The 20,365-nt window shown below is 41.4% G+C and overlaps 1 long non-coding RNA gene across 1 annotated transcript; it reads left to right on the top strand.

Annotated features, from left to right (window-relative positions):
* Positions 1 to 777: 777 nt before the first annotated feature.
* On the top strand, positions 778 to 4,569 carry LOC113459510 (uncharacterized). The gene is made up of 3 exons (XR_003380816.2): positions 778 to 1,209; positions 1,314 to 1,409; positions 3,410 to 4,569. It is a non-coding gene; the product is annotated as an uncharacterized LOC113459510 (long non-coding RNA).
* Positions 4,570 to 20,365: the final 15,796 nt, after the last annotated feature.

The raw sequence follows: 20,365 nt of genomic DNA, 5'->3' as shown, positions 1-20,365 counted from the left end.
GTGAAACCCCACATGGCAAACCCCACCTGCACATGGATGTGGAGCCTCTGTTTCCCTTTGTGGGGTGGTGTCCACTTGCTTCAGATGGAGATTCAGACGACTTTCAGCACAAGGGACCCTGCCGTGGTGCTGGCTGCAGGGAAATCCAGAGCAGAAGTGTTTCTCATGGATAGATTCTGCACTTTACACAAAATGTGTTGTGACACATTATCTCCTCACCATGTAGCAAAGTGTACTTTGCAGCAATTGAGGAGAATCAGTTAAATCCAGCCTGTACTTGTGTTCGGGCTCGTTATTTATAGTGAGTGTGGGAGTGTGTTGGCCCCTTCTGACAGCATATCATGGCCATCTCAAATCCTGAAAGCACTTTTTTGTTGTTGTTGTTGCCACAGTAAATGTTTAAGAAGTTTAATCTAGAATCTGTGAGCGATTTGGAGACCAGTCTGTTCATGACACATTAACAAAATTAGAGCAGGGAATGTTTTGCTGAAGGAGCTCTCGTGCTTTTACAAGGAGTGAAGTGAAGTTGTTGGGAGTGTGCTCCCTGCTGTGTGTGCTGCCAAGGCAGGGCCTCCATGGCCCACAGTGATGCCTCTGGATGTCTTTGCCCATGGTATTCCAAAAAAATTTATATTTTTACTGAACCAGCCTAAGAGATTTAGAAAATCAAATCTCAAGGTGTTAGAGAGGGCACTTAGCATGGTGTGAACTGGAGTTTCAACAGTGAGCATAGCCAGAAGAAAAAGAGTTAATTTTGCTTCAAGAAGAAGACATGGAAATAATTTTTTTTCCTTGCTAATTAAATATGAAACTGACTAACGGTATGCAAGTGTAATTTTCTTATCTTATTAGCCACGTTCATTTCTGAAGTGAATAACTACCAGCACTGGTACAGTATATGGGCAGAATAATAGTCAAACTGATTTTTACTTTAATCTCTGAATACAATTAGCATAATTTAAACTGTTATAAGCTACAGCAGATAGAAATCACATTATAGAGACTGTAGGTGGAGAGGTGGGTGGTCACATGCAGGGGGAAAACTGGAAGAGCACTTAAAATACAGCCAAATAATAAGCATTCAGGAGAATGTAAAGCTACATTGAGTTGAAAGGCACATTATTTCAAGAGATGGGGGAAGAGAAGTGGATAATCATGAACAAGGTTCAAGGACTTCTACTACTGCAGGGCCTGATCCCAAGCAATGCTGTAAGAGATGTCGTTTATACAACTGTTTTATGGGGCATGAAAATTCCAATTTTCCAATTTCATTCCAATAAATGAAAATTATCCCAAATTCCATTTTCTGTCAGAGGAGAGAGCAGCCCAGCGGAGATGGACAGATCACATCTTGCCTGACCAGATGAAAAGAGAAGAAATCAGGATATGATGGGGAAGGAAAGAGGCAGGTGAGATGGGGAACCAAAGAGATGGACCAGGGGTGTAAAGTGTTTGAGTGAATTGTGCATGAGAGCAGGGGTAGGAAAGGAGAGAAAGGATGGGCTGAATGAGGAGCCTGGGTCTGGAAATGCTGAATTGTAGGCTAGGGCTGACTGAAGAGTCAGCACCAGTGCGTGTGGGAGGAGAGTGACGTGAGCAAGGAGAGGAGACAGGGACAAGGTGGTGAAGGTAAACCCAGGCTCGAGGAGAGTGGAAAGAAGGTGCAGCCTGACAGAGCCTGGCATGCTCACACCATCCTACTCCTCTGCTGCCAGCAAATACCCATACTCTGGGAAACCATCCTACATCACCTGCCACTGCAGCCATGGAAAATAAAGGATTACAGCTGAAAACTCAGGAAACATTCTGAAGTCTTTTTCCTTTCAAATGCCTCCTTGTCCTCCCCATTTAAATCCTGTGCTAGTTTCTGCAGTGTTTTTTGAGCAAGTAACAAAATTGAGCCCAGGAATCTATCCTGTTTAACCAGTAATAATCTCATGTTGGCCACAATTAAATTTCTGTGGTCCCTTTTTAATTGTTGCAAGGAAATCAAAAGGATTTGTCACCTAGTACAGAGTGCTCTGAAATGTTGCTAAGCTGTACAGCATGTATTAATCTTTGGGTAAATTTTATCTATATCTTGACAACTTACCCAGATCATGTTGTTTGTAAAGAAATAGAAATGTTCTTCATCATAGCATGACTGAGGGTATTCTGCAGCCAGGCCTTACTGCTGGAGAACAGAACACGACTGATGTATTTTTCACATCAAATTGATAGATTTCCCATCAAAAAGAGATTTCTGAAGTATGGAACACGGACCTCACTCCTGAGTGGCTGTGCCTTTGTTGCAGTGCTCTCTCTGCTCTTTGAAACTTCTTCCTACCAATAAAAAAAAAAAAAAAAGAAAAGAAAAGGAAAAAAAAGCAATCTCCAGACTTTATTCACTACTACATAATAGAAGGTGTTGTCAGCAAATGGCACTTACAAAAGCAGACTTCCAGATGGTGAAATGTCAAACTGGAAGTCCAATGACTTGGATGATGATGTCTGGTTGCCCACAGAGCTCCTACAGAGCTTTCAGACAGAGGTGAAAACATTCTGCTTTTTTGAATCAGCCCTACTTGCATTTTTACGATGAGTTGGGCACAGCTACACTGAGGTATGGACTGTACTCTGTGTGTGTGTGTGGACAGAGATCGGCCAGAAAATCTTGGAATCATTAATTAAATCAATGTATATCACCCCCAGAAATATGTGCACTGAGCAGTGTTTGTAGATGAGCAGTACATGTAAAGTGAAGATCCATGCATGCTGTGCAGCTGTACTTTTGGCAAAGATGACAGAGGATGATACTTCCTGAGAATACTTTCAAGGTCTGATTTTTGTTTACTCAATTATTATTTGCTGTATTTAATGCACCAAGAAAAAGCATTGCAATTGCTGTGAAGCACTGTGCTGCAAAAAAAAAAAAAATCAGCAAAGCCATTTCAGTAATTATTTGGTGGGATTTTTTCCCCAGTTTTTCTCGTAATTTTTGCATTTTGTAGGCTTTTAAATGAGATTAACCTTTAATGGACATGCCCAGAACACAGCTAGTGACATCTGTCTGAGAAAGAGATTTACAAATACACAAGTGTTTATATTTCTAAATATGACAATGAAGGTAGCAAGTAAATGTTAGTGCATATTTAACACTCTCTAGTTCTGCTATTCAATTTAGAAAAAAAAGTTATGAAAGATTACAAAGTGCTAACAAGGACAGCCCTCACCAAGCCCAAACTCTGAAGAAATAGCAGCAATCCTGCAGCATTGCATTTCTCTCTCAGTGCCAGGGCTCTATATTTAACAAGCTTTCCCCAGCTCCCACACCCTGATGAATTCATTGGAATGCAGTAGGAAAGCAAAAGCTCATCTGACTCATTAGGAGGCTCATATGCAATTACCATCAATTAAAAATTCCTTCTAGAGCCACCGTGTGAATTTGGGTGTGCTGAAAGAAATGAAATCATCAGGATCTCTGTGAGCAGGACTTACCTTTGCACGGAGCTCAGGACAAAGTGAGATTTGATTAATCTGCAAAAACAATTAGCTGATGTGCTGAGGACGTGTGGGATCCCCAGAGAACTGTGTCTGATGGAGTTTTACATCTTCCACTTCACCTTCTGTGTCTTGCAATCAACAGAGCCAAAGAAAAGCTTCTCTATATTGGGAATGTATTGAAAAAAACCTGAAACTGTTGTAACAACATGTTTTGTTGATATGAAATTATTTTCTCTTTCTTCTCACCAGCCGCTAGTGAGGAAAAAAAGTTGAGGTGGAAGTGTAATGACAAATGATTTACAGATGGATTCCTTTTTCACTGTATTCCCATTAAGATGGGTTGTAAACACTTCACTTTCCTAGCCCAAGATCTTTCTCAAAATTTGTTCTGTTTAGGTTTAACTTGTTAGATTTGGAATAAACTCTTCAAAAGACTGAGCAGCTCTTGAGCCAACCCAACAGAATTGAGGTGCCTCTGTCATAGACTTTCATTGAAAAATTTTATCTTAACATGAGCTTTACCTGTGCATCTGATATTTTAACACTATGGAATGTTTATGTCCTGTTGATTAAGCCTTTTATTAAAACTTTAGAAAAAATACAACAGAGCAATTAAAAGTATGTGTATATATAATTTCACAAGCATTTTAGAAGTCCATACAATAAAACAAGCATGTGCTTATGCTATACTTATTTGTTTTCATTATTCACAAGAAAAAGTAAATTCCACTTTTATCTGTAAAACAGGGTAATGCCTAAATATCTAAGATTGTTGTATTGTTTCTATTTGAAAAATAAAAATGGTAAAAACCCCCAAACTTTAACTGTGAGTACTTTAGAGCAGGAGCGGCCATTTCTGTCACTATTTATGTTCTGATGGTGCCAAGAGGATTCTTAGGTTTAAAAAGTCTTTAAAAGCCTGTAATCACACAGAATTTCCACAGGTGGAAAGCAACCAGAGCTCCACCAAAATGTATAGGAGCTCCACAAATAACAAATAATAAACAGCCCTGGAGTGCAGACACTGATTTCCAAATAAAGATTGACAGATCCTTTTATTTCCTGCACATTGTGTCTTAGGATAAATAAGAGAGCCCAGACAAATCCTTTTGGGTTTGTGTGGTTTGTTTTTGTTTTTTTCTTTTTAATAAATGCAAGGTGGTTCAAAACCTTTGGTCTGAGCTTGAATGTTGGGTCTACTTCTTCTTGGAACATTGTGTAGAAATTTTGATGGAGAGAAAAAATAACCCAAATCTCTATTCATTTTTACAAAGATCATAATGTAATTTATTTCATGCCTGCAGTAGTAGTTATTCAGTGGGGACAAGCAGGACTGGGATGCTCAAAAATTCCTAAAGCTGATATTTAGACATACCTATGCACTGAGATCTAACAATTATCTGAACATCGTAGAGGTCTCAAGGAAAATGTTTGAAGTTAGTTTGAATAGAGAAACACGTATATTCTTATACAAGGGAAGAGCAAGGAAGAGGAACTTTCAGTTGGAGAACAAATCTGGTCTCATATAACTCAATTTAACCTGTACTTTTTTCAATGTATAGGTTTTTGTCCAATGAGTTATCTACAAACAAACATACACTGATTTTGCTTTTACATTAAAATCCCTCCAGGTAAGAGAAGCAATCCAACTGAAAACCAGAAGTCGAGAATCTTGTGTCACTTACATAAACTAAACATAGACTGATATTTTTCCTACAATTTCCACTTTTTATTGTTTCTCAATAAAAAGGGGGCCAAGCTAGGAAATGTGTCAGCAAAGCAGAGAGGTGGCTTTATCAGCAGTATACATGCTGCTTTTTTGGAAACATCTAGAAGATTTACTTCCTGGTAAATCTTCTGCTGTAAACTTGTGTGATTTGCAGAATAAAGTAGAGCTGAGGGGTGGGAGAGAATTTATTTATCAGGAACATTTGGGAATGGTTACCACGGTGAAAGAAACAGAAGACAAAAGATCCATTAATTTAATCATCTTTGATCATTTGCAGGCTTTGTTTGGATGTGTTTGTATCTTGGAAAAATTAAGAGTGTGCAGATGATAGCAATCAGAAAGGCACTCTCCTCCAAGATCAATTTGATTGAATTCACATGAGGGGAAAAAAATAAATGTTTGAAGCCAAAATCAGCGTGACACCGCTGATGTTCCAGGGGGAGCTGAGGTCCCCTCTATATCCATACGCTGAACATGCCTTGGGTCATGAAACCAACAAATCAGATATTTGCAGCCAGTTTAGAAAAGACCTTTGGAGCACTTTAAGAAAGGGTGATTTCCACCAAGGCATCCAGTACCCCATGGAAGAACCAAAGAGGAAAGAATATCATTGCCATCAGTGCCTGCAACAGGGGGTTTCAGAAGGGAGAAACTTCTAGAAATCTGGTTATTTCCTAGCAAGGCTTCTGATTAGCTTTTGGACAAAAGTCTTGGTTTAAATTATGTTAATCTTCTTCACAGGGCAGGGACAAGCAACTTTCTGATTGCAAGAACAAAATAAGGAAATACTGGGACAAAGTCTCTGTGGACATAAATCATTGTGATACCATTGAAAGCCAACACACAACAGACAATTTCATTTGCTATCCAGCCTGTTCTAAAACAGGCAAAGAATGTTAAAATTCTTCTTTTTGTGTTGAGATTAAATCCTGCAAATTTGCCATGGAAACCATTTTTTTTCCCCTTCCCCTGCTTTTCACAGCTCAGTAATAGCAATTCTTCCAGAGAAGGGAGGTTTGAGCATTGTGGTTTGGGGTGGGGGTTTCTTGGGAGGTGGGCTGAAGGGGAAAAACGGGGAGGGGAAGAGGCCAGAATATGTTAACTCTCAGAAATGAGTTCACATGGCCAAGGTCTGGGTGTTGAGTGCCAGCAAAGGACAGATGCTCCTAACAGTTGGAGCATTGCGGCATGGAGGAGGGAGCCATCCTCCAGAAGCCACCCTGGGAAGCAGGCAGGCCTGGGATGACCCACTTCAGGCAGGGGCTGGCAGGAGATGGAGCTGCCCTGGCTCTGAGGGCTGGCTCACTGGCCCTGCTTGATCCCACACAGCAGGAAGGGAACGCCAGGACAGCAGCCCTCAGTGGGGATACGGCCAGGGCAGCAGGGATGGGGGGCTGCAGCCAGGGTCACCTCAGATCTGCCACCCACCCCTGTCAGCCACCAATCAGGGTGTTAGCCAGGCTTCTGAGCTCCTCACAGGGTCCACCTAGACTTTTTTTTTTTGGAGGAAAAACCCAATTTTCACAGCATGCCTACACTGCTGTTTCCAAAGCACGGGTTGCTTTTATCCCCACATTCGAATTCACCTGTTACACAATATCTCAATGAGTAATCCAAAGGTTTTAATGCAAAAAGGCAAAGAGAAGGACACGGGGAGGAGGTAAAAGAAAAGGCAGCCAGGGTGGACTTGGTCCCCCATTTTCGTTATCCCATATGGAATTTTTCTTATAGAATCATCGAGATAATCAAGTCCAACCATTAACCCACCACTGCCAAGTTCACCACCAAAGCAGCACCCCAAGCCCCACATCTGCACATCTTTTAAACGCCTTTTAAAGGGATGGCAATTTCCCCACTTCCCTGGGTAGCCTGTTCTAATGCCTGACAAACCTTCCAGTGACTAAATTTTTCCTAATATCCAATCTAAACACCCCTGGTATAACTTGAGACAGTTTCCTCTTGTACCATCACTTGTTAGTCAGGAGAAGAGGCTCATACCCACTTCACTGCAAGCTCTTTTCAGAAGCAAATTGGAGGTCCAATTTTTAATGGGATGCAAAACTGGAACCAATTCTATCCAGTTTTAATTCAGTGAGGACTTTATCTGGGTGACAGAACTGCCAGAGTAAATTGCCAGAGTCAGGCTGCCCTTACTAGCCCTCCAACAGAACATTAAGGTCCATCTGCCTCTGGTCCTCATTTCTTGGTGCTTCCATTTCTTTCATCTGTTTCTTTCAGGTGGACTTTCCATGTCCTTTTCTCCTGATGGAGCATTTCCTTATCCTTCTGTTGGCATAATGTCATGTCTGTTTGTTTATACCAAACATGAGGGGTTTTTATGGTGCCTCATCAACCACTTTGAATTTTCAGAATGATGTGTTCCTTCCTTCTTTTGCTCACTCATACAGTAGACTTGTTCCTGATAGAAATGAGACATTTCAAGGATGATTACATGCTGTAGCAGCCTAGCACAAAATTACATCTTTCTGACCTGCTGTGCCTTAATGTGGTACCTTACTGACTTCCACAGTTCTCAGCTGTTCACCCTTTTTCCCTGAGGGTGTTCACAAAATAGAAAGTTAGAGTGAATTCATTCCCAGACAACCTCAGCAAAACTTCAGAGACAGGATGTTCTAATCAAGGTCTACAAGGTTTACAACATTTAGGTTTTGAATGTTATTAACTCTGCATTTACTTTTCACCTTATTGCTTTGTAAACCCTCGGTGTCCTGGAGCTCAAATCTCAGGTCTGGATCCTACTGAGGGCAGCTTCTGTACACAGACTTGTTTATACCCAGAGGTCACCTCATTTCAAGCATAAAATTTCTGTGTGGGAATGGGCTTCTCCCATCAATGAGGAATATAGGTACTTCTGGAGCACATGCTAGGCACTGCACAGTGCTTTTGCTCAAAATATGAGATGTTTAGAGTTTGCCAGTTTTCTTCCCATATTTACTGTCTCAAGGCACTTACACTGTTATGGAGAGCTGCATTTATTGCTTTTTCTTTCTACTTTATATTCCTTATTCTTGTACAAGTCACTCTAAAATACATAAACCAACACAATATTTTTCTGCAGCAAAGTCCAAAACAAACAAAAGCTTTCATACAACCCCCCTCCACCTCCAAAAAATCTCTGAAGTTTCAAGCAGTTTTCTCACTTTGAAATGGACTATCAGTATTCTTCCACATAAACTTTCAGGTTCATCAAACTGTTTGTTCCAGCCCTCCATCGCTCTGATTGCTCCCGTTTGCTTTGCACTGGTGTTAAATTTTGTATGTCTACTTCTGTGAGTTCTGCACAGCATTGCAATGTCTGCTGATTCAGAAGGTAACAGGGATTTTTTTTTTCCAGGTCAGTAAGCAGAAGCTTAGGATTCAGCATACAGGCTGGTGATGTTGAAAGACCAGCTTTACAGTTTCTGACCTAAACAGGAAAGTCAGTCTATTATCTGAAAGGAATAGAAAACAGAGGATTGGGAGGTAAAGCAGTAGTCAGGCATTCCTTCAGTAAACCTTTGGAAGACTCCCTTGCATTTGGAGTTTGGGAGACACAAGATTTCAGCTTTGTCAAGCTTATTGCTATGTTGAATCAAAATTATATTTATTTCCCACAAGCAGAGATGTGTTTGAACTGTTTCCTCCTTCTGAAGCTTTAAAAAAATGTTCTTGCACCCAGGCTGCTGCTGACTGTCAAGTCTTATAGGATGATGATTAAAATATATTTTCATAACAGTTCATAAAGGTGTATGCATATATATGGGCACATATATATTTGTATAAATGTAAGTATGCATGACAGGAATGCAGCTTTTCAATTCATGTCTACCAATGATTTGGACTCTGGCTTTGTGGTCACAGATGGGGAGTTTGGAATATTTATTATGTTCATGCAGTCTTTGAGTTGGAGACCAAGGATTGTGGGATCCCTGCTGTCCTCCACAGGAAAGGAACAGTGTGGGGATGTAAAGCATGGTGCCCACACCACAGAACCATTCAAAGGGCATATTTTTGTCAAAAATCACCCAAAAGCTCATCCGGCCATAATGCTTATGTACAACACCAGGAAACCACTGTGAGCTGAACCCAGCAAGAAATTGGGAAGTTTCCCAAGAATCCCTGTCACAATCTGGCAGTTCTGTCTCTGCACAGCACACAGGGTGACAGCAGAGCATCTCCCAGGTATTTTGTACCCCCAGAACCAGGGTGAAATATGAAATTGCTCTGTACATGTAAGGATAGGGCAGGGTGATGCCACAATCCCCCAGCCACACGAGGAGCCCAGAGCACATCTCTGAATCCTGGACTGCAGCCCTAACTACAGGAGCATCCTTCTGCACAAATAAGGGATCTTGTTGGAATAAAGCTTCATGAGAAATGTAAATTTGGGAGAAACTGCCTGATTTCTGTGCTGCTGAGGCTTTCTGTGCAGTAGCACCATATGCCAGAAAAGAAGCAGGAAGAAAGTGAAAACCCAAACCTGCTTCTCAACAGCAAAGAAAGAGAACAAGGCCATTCCTGTCACCAATCTCATGCTCAGGGGCAGCTTTGATCCCAGGGACAGCAGCAAAGGAAAGGCAGCATCACTGTGTGTCAGACACACATAACTTATGCCACCCACTAAATCTTCACAGAAACTGAGAGGCATCACCCAAAATTAATTAAAAAAAAAACCCAAGCCAACCAAGCAACCAAAAAATACCCCAACCAAACTCAACAACGACAACAAGCAAACAAAAAATCCCCACAAAACCAAAAGAAACCCCCACAAACAAAAAAAAGTGTCCCTAAGAACTTAGGTTAATCTGGAAAGTAAAAGTGGCTATGACTCCTTCCTCATCTCCCTTTTGCCGCAAAGAACATCAGGAAAAGGACAGACTGAAGTAAGGAAGCTGGAGATCTCCAGGCTGATATATTTTTTAGGCAGCTCTTCTGAGTGGCCATTTCTGAGCATTCAGCTCCCTAATTTGTCCCTTCTTTTTGGTGGCAGTCTGTCTGCCAGCACAACATGGTGTAACCCATAAGGAGAAATACCTGGAGGCAGAAACATTGGATGGATGAGACCCAGCAGAGTCTGAACAGAGGAACCCACACGAACAGCCCAGCCCAGGTGAGGACCACCCTGGCAGGTGGCTCAGGGGAGGAAGAGCTGAAGGTTTCACAGATTTTGGCAGCCTGGCCTTGCCCGTTTGCAGGGATCAGCAGAAAGAATTGCACAAGTGCTGGGATGAGGCTCAGGAGTGGAGGGAGGGACAAGTGACCCTGCTGCTGGGCTCCTCTCTGGGTAACACAGCCAGAGCCTTGCTGAAGGAATTGAAGGAAGGATGTGGAGGGAGAAGGTGAGCCAAGAACATGGAGGGGTGAAGGAAATCAATATAATTATCTCACCGGCTACCCTCTGAACCAGAGGAAGCGTGGCTTTGAAGCACTGATGCTGGAGAGGAGTAGTGCAGATCTGAGGGGGCCAGAAAAATCTATAATACTCCGGCAGTGCTACTGGAGAATGGCATTTGCTTCTTGGAAATTTTTATATAGCAAAAAAACCCCCAAATTTTCTCTATAGAGACAAAAGGACATTGTTTGTACCTTTCTCCATCCTTATTGTGGTGGATAATTGGCTGAAATTTAAAATTAAGAAGTCAAAGAAGACAGAAATGCTTATATTAAAATAATTTGCTTAAAATATTTTAAGAGCATGTGGAAATCAGGGGGCTTATTTTTCTGTATTTTAACTGGACATTCTAACAAAATCTATGTGATAAGTATTGGTCCATTATATGGTATTTCCGAAGTAGTATTAATGGGATTTTAAACCAATACCTTCAGGGCTAAGGGATGAGCACCTTTCACTTGAAATAAAGGAATAGCTGCTGCTATTATCTGCTGTAGTAAATTGTTCATGTTGGCCACTTCCCTGAGCTTGATGAAGATTGATACACTGACAAGTAGGCAACGCTAGGGGAAGCAGATATTTCCCACTGCCTGGCACAAAACTGTCATCCATGCTAAATAAAACACTTAATATCATCATTAATGAATGATTAGTCATTTTTTATTATAATCATTCCATAATAACCATTAGTATGAATTAATACTGCCTCGGGGAGCACATGAGCTATGAGGAGCTTCTCTGTGCTCCCCAGCTGATAGGAACAGATTTTCCTGCAGCACACAGAGGTGTTTGGTTACCTGAGCTGCAGCATTTGCCCTTTGTTATGGCACAGACCTGGCACCCAAAATTAATGTGAGGACTGATACAAAGTGTGGGAATCTATAAAATCAGAAGATTTTAAGAAAGTAGGAAAAATATAGGCTTTAGAGACCTGTCAGAATAGAGAAATGCTAGAGTAGCAGGAAAGATATATTAGCAGTAGCAAAGATATGAGGACTAGAAAAATAAGCTTGTGAGGTTTGGCTTTCTAAGTTGCAAAAAGTATATTTTAAGTATACATTTAGAAAGTTAAATATGAATGAGGCTCTGTGCTTTATCTTTTATAAACAAAGCACTGTATTAGAGAAAAAACTGCTATTGTTTTAACTACAGCTACGTGTACTTCAGGTGATTAGATAGAACTATTGTCAATATGCTTTTGCTCTGTGTGATTAGATGAAACTTAGACTGAGACTGTCTTATGTTATGCTGTAATGTGAAGTTTTTTTAGCATACTTTCTAGTCAACGAGCAGTTCACATCTTTCCTCTCCACTGTTGTAACAATGTAATAAAACTGATACCAGAAAAATAAAAGCTCTAAACCTGATCAAAGTAGCCCCGTCCCATTCGCATCTGTATATAAACTACCAGCGTAACACGAAGACATGGAACCTCTTAATTCCCTATGCCCTGTGTGATTTTTTTCCTTAATTCTACTCCAAAATCAGATTACCTGCTGAAGATTTTTTTTTTTTTGATATGTGCATAGGAAATCCTTGTCATTAATCTCTCCCCCCCGTGTGTGAGCACAAAGCCAGCAGAGCGCCCCGTCCCCAGCTCTCCCACCCCAGCACGGTGCACACAGGCAGGTGAGGCTCTGCTCAGCCCGGGTGCTGCTCGAATGGGATTTCCTGCAGTTTCTGAAACACCCCTCAGCCCCTTCAAGCTGTGCCTAGTGCAATATTTGCTCAGCTCAGGGAATGCAGAATTGCCCCGACTTGCACGAGAGGCTGGGAGCTGCTCCCACAGAGCTGAGACAGGGGGAGGACCTTGTCAAGGTGCAGGCAGCTTTGCACAGGTGACCTGTTTGGATTCCAACCAATTTCACATCACATTTGGACTTTTTTTTTTTCTTCCTTTTTTTTTTTTTTTTTTCTTTACTATATAAAGTACAAAGGAAGGAGCAGATCAAAGAGCATGAGGCACAGGTTTGAAAATGGACATCCATTCACTCCAGGGAAAAAAAGCTTTACATTTTTACATTTCCCTTACATCCCTTTACAACCTACATGGAACATTTCCCAAACCAATCATTTATGGGTTTTAAGACTGTTCACAATTCAGGATTTGTAACAGTGAAAACCACCTAAGATTGTTGGCAATTTGCCTGTCTTTATGCTAGCTTTTTTTTCATCTGATGATCTGCGATTCTATGAATTAAAAAGGGGATGTTATTGAGCATGGAGGGAAGGAACAAAAAAAAACCCCAAAAAACAAAAATACCCCCGCAAAAAACCCCAAAACAATAAAACCACCCCAAAAAACAAAACAAACCCAACAAAAAACCAACCAAATGAACAAAAACCCAAAAACCAACCAAACAAAAACTCAAAAAAACAACCAAACACAAAAACCAAACCACCAAACAAATACAGCGTTAATTTTGAAAGGAAAAAGTATGAAAAAATCCACATTTATTGTTACAGAATTTGGTTGAGTTTTTGCCCCTCATAACCAGAATTTTAAATTTCACTTTGTTCAGTTGTTTTGAATTTGAATATAAAATATCTTTTGAGAAAATTATGATGAAATATTTCCACAATGAAATGTTATGCTGTATAATGTATATGGTGAAGTATATTATTATAAATTTAAAAGCATTTACTGAGCATCTGACATTTTACTTCTTTTTGAAATGATTATGTTTATACTTTCTCAGTTGTGCAAGATTAAAACATACTCATTAAACACTTACTTTTCAAAGAATTATACAAATATTTTTTATGTCTCACACTCAATGGTCTCCATGATAGAATTGTGGTGGTTTATATCAAAAGGAAAACTGACCATTAATGATATCTTGGCATCTCATGTAATCCGTTATCAAAAATTGTTTAGACTGGAATAAAACCTCTTAATATCATATATATCTTGGAAGAGATAATTATTTAACTAAATCATAGAACTACATAAATTATCTTTCCATCTTATCACATTTTTATGTTAAGAGCAAAGTTTTCCAATGTAGGAAACACTTTTTTCATCCAATCAGTCATACTCTACTGCCTTGATGGAGATAGAAATAAAACTGTAATTCTGAAAAGTTATTGATCCATTTGCAGTGCTTTAAAAATGGAAGAATAATTATAGATTTTTATTGGGAGGTTAAAGTGTATTTTATGTTTTGCAGTTTTCTCAGTCACTGTTTCAGTTTGCACAGGTTCAATTTGAGTTTTACAAGCTAGGAAGGAATCAAGGAATATAGCTGAAGTTATAATTTCTGGAAGTTTCATTCTTAAATATTTTAAATAATGAACTTCTCTTTTGTCAAGGTCCTGACAAAATATCAAAGTGTCAAGGTTTTGAGGTACAATTCTAAAAAATTTTCAAGCTTTTCTAAAAAACTTTCAAGCTTTCAGGATTTTCTCTTGTTGGCCAGAAGTGTTACACACTTGGAAATTATTCTGCAGTTGTAGTTCAAACACCTTTTCCTAACAGATTAACAATTAATCCTTTTTCAGAAGTATCTTATGATCCATTTCTGCAAGCACTTAAATCAATACCACAAAACTTGGGGCTTGAAATACTTCTGGAAAAGATTTAATGGTTTTGTCTGACCTGCAAGCATAAATTGAAGTTGCCAAATCCAGGATCAAATATTTCTGTGATTGCAAATTGAATTCAGGTTCCATAGAGTTCATTAAAAGTATGTGTTACTTGTTTATAAAGCAGTGTTATTTGGTTCAGTTAATGTTATTTTTTAAATAATTTAAAAAGGAATTTTAGGAAAAAGGTGGAGGGTATGTCAGTTCCATATTTTCATTTTTAGGAAGCTTATACATAAGAAAAAACACTGCAAAGCAGTAATAAAATCACTTCTTACAAAACCATCCTCTTATAGAAATTCTTCCTGAAATTCTATTTAGACATCTGTTCTCCACAGGGTTTGCTGTATGGTCTTTTTCTGTGGTTTTGATATTTTAACTACAATTTGTTATGCCTCTTTTGAACAAGGATATTCTTTTATTTTGCAGAACTCCTTCAGATTTTTTGGCTTGGGAACTTTGGGATGCAATTGTTGACTTTTTTACAAAAAAAAATTCTTCCAGTTCTGAGGCTTTGAGTCTTGTGAACATTTTTCACAGACAGAGAAGGCGTAGGAGCAGATCTGGAGCACCTCCCAACTTGTTCTTGAGCCCTCAGCAAAGCTGTACTGCTTTCAACCACCAAAATTCCCCTGCTCTTTCACTTTCAGTGCCTCCAGCCCAGGTCCCAGCCCTCCTGCCCAGGGCAGTGGCACTCCCTGTTCCCAGCTCAGGACATTTGGAGTCACTGCCTGCAAGTTCACTCTAAGTCTGACTTCTGCTTCACCTCAGAATATGTCTAGAGTGACTCTCCTTTTCTTTTTTTTTTTTTTCCTTTTTAATTGGAAAATGGCTAAAAGTTCTCCCGGACCTTTTTATCTGGCTGGCAGTGCCCCTGCCTTTCTATTAATACCAGGCTTTGGGGAGTGTTTCGTCTGCACTGGCAGCAGAACTGCTATTTCTTACTCAGTTTGGTATCTGCAATTACAGTGCTTTTCTGAAGTGCAAAAGACATCTATAAAAATCAAGCCCATCTCCCTGCTTAGCATCAGGCACAGTGCAGCAGCTCACTGCTGCTTCCAGCTTACATTAGGCTTTCCATCTTTCCTTCAGAAACCTGCAGTGATCATCAGCAAAGGCTGGCTGTGAGGTGAAGGACCCTCAGTGAAGTGGCAGGAATAAAGCACAGCATCAGAGAGAGCACTGAGCTGGGCCTGAATGTTTGCTGGGTCTTGGTTAAGACATTCAGGTCCTTACAGTATCCTGTATTTTCAAGACATCTGTATAGAGATATGTTGTCATTATAGTGCAAGAGTTCTATTGTCATTACATTGCAAAGGTTCCATATTGCTAGAGTTTCAACCTCCTGGGTGTTTTTTGCAAGCAGCTCCTCTAAGCACTGCCTCTTCCTTGTCCTCACAGTGATCAACTGAGTCCAGTTCCCCTCAACCAACCAATCCACTCTTTTATAACATTCTTCTTATTGGCTACAGCTGTGGCCTGTTAACATCGGGTCTGCTCTTAATCCTTAATAATTAACCCAGCTGCAACTCTTTAGGGGGTAAGATTACATTTTATACTTCCTTTATTTACTTATATTCTATTGTTCTACAGAGAGAGATCATCCTTGAAGACAGTGCTGGTGGGAAGCTAGAGAAGGAATGCCCTTCATTTCCTAGGCCCTGATTTCTTCCTTTTGGATGGACAGTGCTGGTGAGGCTGATTTCCTGTACCTGCTCTCCATGTGGTCTTCAGGGCTTTCAAGAAGTCACTTGATGTCCTGGAGTGTCCCATAGATAAATAAGTGTCAGTGGGTGGCTTTAAACACGAGAGGCTGTTGTTGGTGCATCAGGGAGCATCTGCAATTTCAGGGTACTCCCTGGGAGGGTCAGTGATATTCTCACTGTGCTCTCTTGACTCAGGTTTGCAAAAACTGCTGCTGGTCACAACTGGCTGTTTGTCTTGCCAGGCTCAGCAGTGAGTGACCTTGCATGCAAAATTTCAGGCTGTCAATAAATTACAAGCCCATTTTACTCTTTCATCCAGTGTCTCTCTCTTCCCAGAGGGGCTTTCTTTCCAATTCACCCATGGGAGAACCTCTCTATTCATGAACAAAACTTCCACCATGTCATGCCATTACACGGTTATTTTGCTCATGTAGGTCCACAGTGTTTTTTTATGGGAACAGAGAGTTTCTGAACAACCTTCTTAGAGGGAGCCCAATGTGCTTTGCTCTCATCCCACACCCAGACAGTCCCTTAGTGGGGAGCAAAGGTGCATTAACAGGTCCCCAAGATTCCTGACCTTCCAAGCCCAGCACTTTAGTCCAGGGGCTCTGTCCATCCTTTGGTTCCCCCCCAGCCTTAGAGAAAACCACACAGCCAGTGGACCTTTACTCTCACCCATCTCCAGCAGCACTGCAGCATCTCTGTCCTTTAATCCCATGAGGAGAGGCTGGTGCCCACTGCCTTCCCACCTGCCTGCTGCTGGCAAACAAGGCAAATCCCAGGAGGGCAGAGCTATGGATGCAGTGGCTGCAATAAGCAGTGAATTGTCTGTGAACCTGCTCTGACTGAGCCTCTGCCTGCTGATAATCTGCACAGAGAATTTGTTTGCTTTGCTTTGGGTTTGTGTTTTCCACCAGCCTCTTGTTTTCTTCCATGAATTCCACATCGCCTCTTGTGTTTTACCTTTCCTGGCAAAACTGTTTCTCCTCATGACACACAGCTCTCCCCTAGGGCTGGTTATGTAAGGTATTGCTGCTTGGTGTTTGTACAACCCTACATCTTGATCCCCTGTAGAGAGCACATTGTGTATCCTACTGGCAGCAGACAAAAGCAGTTTCCTATATAAAATACACAAGTCTTGCCTCTGTGCCTGCATGTTTAGGCAAACACCCTCCTGCTTTTCGGGACACAAAGGAAGAACACGATCAGTACCTGCCATTCCTGGTGATGTGTGGATCCAAATGGTAAAAAAAAAAAAAATAAAAAAGGGGGAAAAAATTCTCCTTATAAGGAGGAAAGGCTGCTCTTCTCTAGTCTGTGTTGTATATATAACTTTCACACTTCACACTCTCATGCCGTTTTAAATGCAAACAGCTCTTCCAGCCAGCAGCGTCACAGTTGTTTCAAGGACAAACACATTTGTTTTGTCTTTAAATGAATGTATTCATCTTGAGTGGCAGTGGAGGGGCTACCTCTTTCTCAGGAGGCTCCTTGAGGTTCAGCTAGTGAGATGGAGTAACACTTCTGTTAAAAGGGAAAGAGCCAGGGAAAAATTCCGCCTCCCAACCCCCCAGCTCCAACTGATCTGAGCGTTTGACACACTCCCATTGTGGGTAAGGTGTAGGTGTCCTTGCAGAGTAAAAAAAATTATAAATACCTGCTTTCCTCATTATCTTTTCCTCTCAGTGCCTGGGTGATTTGTGCCTTCCCCTCTCCTGCCTCCAGCCTTTGCCTAGACACAAGCTTTATTTTATGTATGACTTTGGTCATACAGGTGATGGACTGAGCCACATTAACTAAGCCAGAACTGCAGCTATTCAAACTCTGCCTGTTGCGGTGGGCTGGGTTGGGTTTTTGGGGGCAAGGGGGATGTTTATCCTGAAATATGCAATGTGGTCAATGCTGGTGACTACCTACATGACAGCCAGGTTGGCCACAGGGCCTCTGAGCAGCTTGGCTGCATCCCCTTGGGGTGAACATCCCTGTGAGCCCTTGGGATGCCCAAGCACAGAGTGCATCAGCTTTTGCTTAGACCAGAGTGAGCTGATAAAGGCAACTTGTAGGATTTCCTGCTGCTTCCTTCAGTTTTCTAGGTCCAGAACAAGAACAGAGGGGTTTCTGAGCCGCTTTATGGAACAGATGTCAGGGATGAGAGGATGTCTGGGTGATGCTCAGTGTCAAGGTCAAGGGAAGGCCTGGATTCAAGGCTGGTTTGCCCTGGGGGAAGGAAAGAAGGAATGGCCCTGGCTAGCTGGATGGATTTGCTGTCTCTCAAAGAGGGGATTACTAAGTGAACAGAAGCTGGGTGGTGCAGAGGTGAAGGAGTTTGGTAAAGCTCTGAACATGTGGGGAAGGCCAAGGCTGGCAAGGATGAGTGCAAAGGAAATAATTAATCCTTAATGAATGTGTGAGTGGGAGGCTTAAGGGGATGGCTGAGGAGGGATGGAGCAATACCGGAGAGGGAGAGGTTGGGAATTCAGTGAAGTAGCAAAAGAGTTACACAGAGTAAAACACAAAACAAACAAAACAAAACAAAACTTTGCCTTGCCATTACTGCAGATTGCTCCATTATTTTCCTACCCTGTCAAACACTCCCTGTAACAGCCTCCAGCTCCTGGCCTGCCTTCCAGTTTCTATCCTACAGCAATGTTTCCCAAACTGCAAGGTGCAGCCCCTCCAGGGGAGGAAGGGGGCCCAGAGCCCAGAGAGAGAACGAGAGATGCAAGAAGCCTGTGAGTTCTTGATTCATTAATTTTGCAACCTCATTCAGGCTGCCTGTCACTGAAATCAAGGCCCTCACAGGAAATATTCCAAATCATTCATTTTCATCCTCTATCTAAAACCAAACACATAGCAACAACAACAACTATATATATACATACATACATACATACATACATACATATATATAATTTTTCTATTTTATATATATAAAAGCAGTTAGAGGCCCTTCTGACCAGCCCAGTTCCTACCAGTTCCTACACCTGCTGGAAGGTGTCAGAGCACCTGTGCTGTGCTGGGGATCACCTGAGTGCCTCTGAGCCACACAGCCATGCTGCTGGTGTGGATTCTTGAGCAGACTCCTGGCAGCAAAGCACTGTCCTCTCCCATCTGCACTCCCTCTCCTGAAGGTGATTGTGGCTCTCCTGCCATCCCTAAAGTTGTTTTTTTTCCCCCTCATTTTTAAATCACAATCCCCTCTCCATCCCATATGACATCTCATGTGACAAGATTAATCATTAGATCTGTGACTTTGACTCCTTCATTTTTCTACCTTCATGTTATAGATCTGTTAGAAATGTCTTGCGTGTTTCATTGTGTTGGGAGTATGGGATTGTTAAATTTCTACTATCCTGTTCTGCTTGAGGAAATGGAAACTTGAATACATCAAAGGTATCGGACCCAGTTAGTGTCAGGAGCGAGATCTGTGTCCTTTTCCACCAGCACTCATTGCTTACAGACATGCAGTGAAGTGTGGCTTACATTTCTCCCACTTGTCTCCCGTATTTTTGGAGTGTCAGATCTGATAGACCCTTCAGGCATTCTGCTTTTCCACTTATTTTCCTCTCCTTTAAATTCAGCGCAATCCTGGCATTGAGACATTCAGTGGGTTTGGTGGGAACACATCAGAAACGTTCTCTCCGTTCAGTGCCCGCTTCCATCTGCCTCTGCTTGAAGGAAAATGTTCCTCCACATGTTCTCCCCCTGCAGCCCCATGAGAAGGGGTGGCACGTCTCGCTCTGGGTGCTGCGCACTCCTGCCCTGGCTGTGGCAGTGCTCAGGGGCAGCAGGACCTGCAGAGGAGCAGCCCCTGGCAGGCGGCTGCTGCTGCACTCCAGGGCCAGTTGTGCTGCTCCACACAACCAAAATCTGCCTGCAGGAGGAAAAAAACCCACAACTTTGCATAAGTGCTACTGGGAACAAACCCAGAATGGGAAACCAAGCAGCTGATTTTTTTTTTTTTTTAATACGTAAATTTTCTGCAGAACTGTGTGTGATCTCCCACCTGCTAATCGCAGATTTCTTACATGGGTGGAAGGCAGATTTCAGTTCTATCATCATTAATCTGGAGCAACTGTATTGATGATCTTACAGGGAAGATTGATTTGGGTTTGTTTTCTTTCTTAGCTGTGAATCTGAAATGTCATCTTAAATGGAAATTTCTTTCTATATTTAGGATATTTTTTTCAATACTTCCAAGAGAATTCTGGGTTTTTTTAATCTCCTATTCCACTCAGATTCTGTTGGCTTTACTAGCAATCATCTGTCTGTAAATTAATTCTCTAAAAGGTGATTTTGTCTTTTTTTCTTCTTTTTTTTTTGAAGATGTGAGATAAAGTTTTGGTCTAGAACAGCACTTGTATCTGATCCAGTGGCTACCCCACATTCAAACACAAGGATTGCATGGGATATGAGAATCCTCCATGGTCAAGGAAACCTTGGATGTGGATCAGGCTTCTAGATCCACCT

The sequence above is a fragment of the Zonotrichia albicollis genome, chromosome 2, assembly GCF_047830755.1.
Source record: "Zonotrichia albicollis isolate bZonAlb1 chromosome 2, bZonAlb1.hap1, whole genome shotgun sequence".
In the NCBI taxonomy this organism is placed as follows: domain Eukaryota; kingdom Metazoa; phylum Chordata; class Aves; order Passeriformes; family Passerellidae; genus Zonotrichia; species Zonotrichia albicollis.
This window is presented reverse-complemented; position numbering and strand designations above follow the sequence as displayed.